Consider the following 6,240-nt stretch of genomic DNA (forward strand, 5'->3'; position numbering starts at 1 on the left):
CAGATGATCCACTGTGGTGACCCCTAATGGGAGCAGCCGAAAGAAGAAGAAGACAGTGATAGTCTGGCATGTTGTATTATACTCCACTTTAATTTGGAGTGGATATATGACTTCTCTTCAAGCTGGGAAATGCAATGCAATTTCATTATGGAAAATGGATTGTGGAGTAGTTTCAACAAGTAGCTGCATTTATGTATGTATGTATGTTATTCAAAGATTCAAATAAACTTTATTGTCATTTAGGACCATACAAGTGCAGCCTCAATGAAATTACAAATGCCATCTCATGAGAGAACTGCAGTGCAAATAACAGATACAGCGGTATCAGAGAATAACATAAGAAAGAAAATAACACATATGACATGCAAAAGGTAGTTCACATTACATAAGCACACTCAATACCCCTTATCCAATGATAAATTATAAATAAATGTTCACCAGCAAACCCCTTCACCATTAAGATAGAGAATAAATAGAAACTAGTGAATAGCAGCTGTTTAGTTACCGTATTGACTCAGAATAGCCATCATATTGCATAATAGTAATATTGGCGGTAATTGCTCAGAGCAGCAGGCTTAAATGAAAAAAAAGAGACTTCAGTGTATCAGGTATAATGATTGGTGTCCGAGTTAGTAAGTCCCCCAGGTGTAGGATACAAACTGTTCCTGAATCTGGTAGTCCTTTAGTGAAAGCTGCGGTACCTCCTTCCAGATGCAAGTTATGAGAACCAGTTGTGGACCAAATGGGTCAAATCAGCTAGTATTTTGTATGTTCTCTTTCTTGCTCTTGTAAAGAAAAGCTCCTGAATGGAAGAGAAGTTTGTGCCCAAGATTTTCTCAGCCACCCCCACCACCCTCTGTGATTTCTTTTTCTCAGCAACTGTGCAATTGCTGAACCATGCTATGAAGTTGCTAGTGACGATGCTGTCGATAGCTCCCCTGTAAAAAGTGGTAAGAGCAGACAGTGGGAGCCTGGCCTTTTTGAGCTTTTTCAGGAGATGAAGCCTATGTTGAGCCTTCTTCACTATATGGTTGGTATTAACAGTCCAGGAGAGGTAATCTGAGATGTGAAGGCCCAGGAACATGGTTGTTTTGACTTTCTGTACTACCTCCCCTTTGACAGTGAGTAGTTGGTAAATTGTTGCCTTTCTCCTGAAGTTCATAATCCTTTCTTTGGTATTATTAACATTCAGGTCCAGATTGTTCCTGTCACACCAGGCAATCAAAGTGTTCACTTCATCCCTGTAGTAATGTTCATCCCCACCACTAATGAAGCCCACGACTGTGGTATGATCAGAGAATTTTATAATATGGTTTCAGTATGTTTTGCAGCACAGTCATGGGTGAGGATGGTGAAGAGCAAGGGGCTGAGCACACAACCTTGGGGAACACCAGTATTCATGACTGTGCACTGAAAAGTGTTGTTTCCAGTGCATTTCCCATAGTGTCTACCAATCAGAAAGTCAAGAGTCCAGTTACATAGGTGCTTGTTTATCCCGAGTTTCATGAGTTTATCCACCAGTTGTATCAGTATCACAGTGCTGAATGCAGAACTGAAGTCGATATACAGCAGCCTTATGTAGTTGTTCCTCCCTTCTCTGTGTTTTAGTGCAAGGTGTAGTATGACTGATATCGGATCCGCAGTCAGTCTGTTTGCCTGGTATGCAAACTGGAGCAGATCGAAGGACTTAGGCAGACCTGCAGATAGATGTTTCTTCACAATCCTCTCAAAGCACTTCATGAAGTTTGAGGTTAAGGCAACCGGTCTAAAATCATTGAGGCAGGTAGGGTTGGGTTTCTTTGGAAGAGGGGCAATACTTGCTTCCTTGAAATGCAAGGGAAATTTCTCTATAGCAAGGGATAAGTTGAAGATGTTTGTCAGTAGCAGACATAACTGATCAGCACACCTCTTCAACACCTTGCCAGGTATATTATCTGGTCCAGCAGCCTTTCTAGGATTTACCTTCTTAAGCTTCTTAAGTCTCACCTCGTCGCCATTTAAGGTGAGCACTATCTCCTCTTTGTTTGTGTTTGTTTTAGAAGGTATGGTGGTGTTCTCCTCAAATCTGCCAAAGAAGGAGTTCAGTTCATTTAGGAATTTCAAACTGTCATCACACTGGGGTGTTTTGGTCTTATAGTCCGTGAACTGCTGTATCCCCTGCCATAGGCTTCTTGTGTCCCTCATGTCTTGGAAGCAGATCTGAATTTTCCTCCCATACTACTCCATCTTTGGCTCTTTGATGCCCTTTTCAAATTTGACCTGGCCACCTTTAACCTTTCTTTGTCATTTGCCTTGAAGGCAATGTTTCTTTCCCTCAGTAGCTCGTAGATATTCCTGGTGAGCCAGGGCTTCTGATTAGCTCTTATAGAGATGGCTTTTGTGGTTTACATTTATTTACATAGGCAAGCATCTATTTTCTTTATATTTTATATATTTTATTTTATTTATATTATGTTATGTTATGCATGAATCTCTTTTCTTAAAAAGGTAAGACACATTAGGTAAACGTTTCACTGGCAGCAGATCAATGGATCTAAAGTTAGTTTCCTGAAACTGGGTATCTTAGCTTCAGGAAGAGGTTTACTTTAGATCTGCAGGCATTGATGTATAAACATACACAATTTCAGTTGGACATAGTGCTGCTGAAAACTAATTATTTAATAATCTGCCTCCACCTGAAATAGTTTTGTGAGTTTAAGTTGAAATAGGCCATTGATATGGACCATTGTGTACACACCCACTAAGCGTTACAAGGTAATAGGTTCATAGGCAAGTACTAGGCTAGCTGCCATCATGGGCCATTTTATGCCAAGCCAAATTCCCTTTCAATGGTAAGAATCAAACTCTGCACTTTGTGTCTGTGATGAAAACACCTTAATTATTATGCCAACACCCAACCCCTGCATATTCAGTCCAGAAGTATGGCAATATTTGGATGAACAGTCCTACAGAGTATTCTTTCATGAGTATCTACCATTGTTCCAATTTGTTTGAGTTTGCAAACTGATTGGGAGTCTCATATATACTGTACTATTGCAATAGTCCTTACAGATGATTAAGATACAATTATAGACTCTGAATATAGGAAAGGACCATTTAGCCCAGCTAGTCTGACAATCTTCCCATTTGTTAAATAGGTTATAGGTCTTACGTAATCAGCTTATTTATTCATTTACATTTATTAACCAGCAATATTCAACTGTGAATAGTGTATTTACAGGAAATTTCTAAAAAGAAAGCCTCCAAAATGTTAAAAATAGATTGAGTATACATAAATAAAAGAGAGAGGAATTATATAACATCAAAGGTATACAAACAATTATTTTTAGTCAATTTAGTTTAATATACAGGTCAGACATAGTTTTATCAACCAGTGGAGAAGTTGTGGACAATAATTAATAAATAGTTGGAGGAATTTATCTGGGAGAGGAGGGCAAGAGTTAAGTGGAATAAATTGATCCTTACAATATAACAAGGTGGTTTAGAATTACCTGATTTTAAAGGATATTTTACAGCTACACAGTTAAGGCTTATATACATAACACAAGCAGAAGGTTATAATTCAAAGTGGAAAGGGATAGGTTCATAGGTTCATAGATTAGTACTATGCTAAGTGCCCTTGAGGGCCATTTTAAACCTAGCCAATTACCCCATGTGAGAATCAAACCCTCCACCTTGTGTCTGTAAGGTAAACACCTTAACCATTATGCCAACCTCCCACCCCTAATGGTGATGAAGTGGGGGGGGGTTAAAGAAATAAGGAGAGAGTAAGATTTTGGATGCAGATCCTCAAGGAAAATAATAGCAACCATACAGAATATTATATTCAAAGAGAAGCAGAAAGTATTCTAAGAGCAAAACCTACATAATAAAGGAGAAAAGAGATTTTGCCAACAGGGATGACTGCAAATAGGAATACAGAAAATAGGCAAGAAGGGTCTGGAATTTACTGGAGAAAACTAGCAAGGGAAGCAAGGTATTAAGAGCAAATAACTAGACAGGGAAAGGTAATTAGAGTGGGATGAGGCCAAGAAGACATTTGGACTGCAGGCTGAAGACTGCCTTCTCTACCAGGAATTGATGTCAGAGTAAAGGCAAAGAGAAAGGGATGGGGACTCCTAAGTGAAAGACCTGCTCTGGTAGAGTTTTCATATGTATCTAGAACAGAGTTTTCATTTGAATGTAGAACAGAAGCTGGTGTTAAAAAAAGGATAATTAGCAAGACATAAAACGTATTGCATAGTAAGTATAAGAAATTAGAGGAAGGTAGAAAAGACTGGAAGGGAGAGTGGGGAAAATAATTTACAAGTGAGTAACGGGAGGGCATTGAGGCTCACAAGTACACAACAAAGGCCAGAAGGTTTAGGATTTTTGCTTGGAAGTGTTTGCATAGGTATTTTATACCCCAAGCAGACTTCAAAGAATGTTTCCTCAGGTAGATGGTAAATGGGGGTGTAACTGGTAAGAAAAAGGTAACTGGGGACATATGTTTTGGGGGGTAATTAGTTGGCAGATTTTAAAAATTTCCTACAGGGTAGTCTGTCAGAAATATTTTGTGAGGAAATGGTTGTAACTAAGGAAATGTTTCTTTTGATCTGGACAAAGAATCTGAATTGCCTACCTATAGTAAGGCCTTGTTAAGTTTAATTCTGTTGGCTGCCAAAAAGTAGTTAATAGAAAATGGAAATCAAAGTCTAAATCTAGTGTATTTGAAATATTGAATACTGTTAACAAAGTTAAAGAACAGGACGATGGATTTTATAAAAGAGAAAGAGATGGAAACTGTGGGAACAATGCATGCAGAATAATGTTCAGGAGAAGGGGTGAGGTTTAAGGGAAGATAGGGATTGAGCAATTATGCAGTGTTGGTTTGATGATAGTTATAAAGATGTTTAATGTAGGTAAATGGAAAAAATGTTAATATGGTTTGTTTTCTTTTCTATTAATGTGTGCTTGCCTATGTCTTAAGTGATAATTTAATAAAGGTATTTTAAAAATGTATATAACCAACAGTCCTAACTTTTCATAGGTTCATAGATCAGTACTAGGCTAACTCCCCTTGTGGGCCATTTTAAGCCTAGCCAATTATCCCATTTGAGAATCAAACTCTGCACCTTGTGTTTGTAAGGCAAACACCTTAACCATTATGCCAAACCCAGACAAAAATCTATTCATTTGATGAATGTAATTCTGTAGTTATATTTTTCTCAGTCTCAGTTTCTCTGGAAGTGACTTTACATTATACAACTGCACAGTGAGTTTGTGCACGAGACCCAATTTCAAACCATTTTAGTGGTTTTCTGTTTTTCCTGTTGTAAAACTTTGGAGTTAGGTAAAGGAGGTGTGGGGGTGAAGTCCCCCACATTGAGACACAAAGGTACATGGCCTCCTAAACTTTACTTCCCACCCCCTCTACTTCTACCCCTCTGTTTAATATGTTTTCTTCCTCTCTCCCAACTTGGTTTAATCACTGAAGATGTTTTAAGGACTTCTTTTCTGATGACCTTTTGTAAATCTACATTTTTTGCTACAGGTTTCTACCTCTTGCAATTTTTAGCTATTGTTTTTGCTGAATTTTTATGCTTTGTTAATTTCTTTCATTGCATGAATATTGTTGCTTTGTAATCATATTCATATATAGCATGAATGTATGTAGTTATGTATCCAAATTCACATTATTGCTTATGTAAACTCTGTTACTTTTTCTTTGTGTGGAGCTTTTCTCCTTGGGTCTCCACTGAAAAAGGGCCTCCAATTCAGTTGGACTTACCCGGTTTACAAAAGACAAATAAATAAATAATATGTTCCCTGAAAATATGATGTATAAACTTACCTCACAAACAATTTTAGGGGATGCACTGTTCAATAAGTTTGACTTGTCTAGTTTGATTTTGACAAGTTTTGCATTGACTCCTCACAGCAGATCCATTATTAAGACACAATAAGTGGTTGAAATAAGTAGCAAAGTGAATTTACTGAAACAGTAGGGTGCACTAAAAGAAAAAAAGTATAAACTTAACAGTACATGTTTAAGAAAATCTAGAGAAAAAGCTAAAATATATAAACTGTATGTGCATGATACAGAATTCAATTTAATTATTACCCTTGTTAAAAATGTCCAATGCATTCTTGAAATCCAAGGATACTTCATCTATCCATCACCCTATCTGTGAAATAATACTTCCTTGTTTTTCCCTCAAACCTCTCCATTTTACTTTAAGTTATACTTTGTTGTACTCA

The sequence above is a fragment of the Protopterus annectens genome, chromosome 1.part1, assembly GCF_019279795.1.
Source record: "Protopterus annectens isolate FY-2018-M chromosome 1.part1, PAN1.0, whole genome shotgun sequence".
In the NCBI taxonomy this organism is placed as follows: domain Eukaryota; kingdom Metazoa; phylum Chordata; order Ceratodontiformes; family Protopteridae; genus Protopterus; species Protopterus annectens.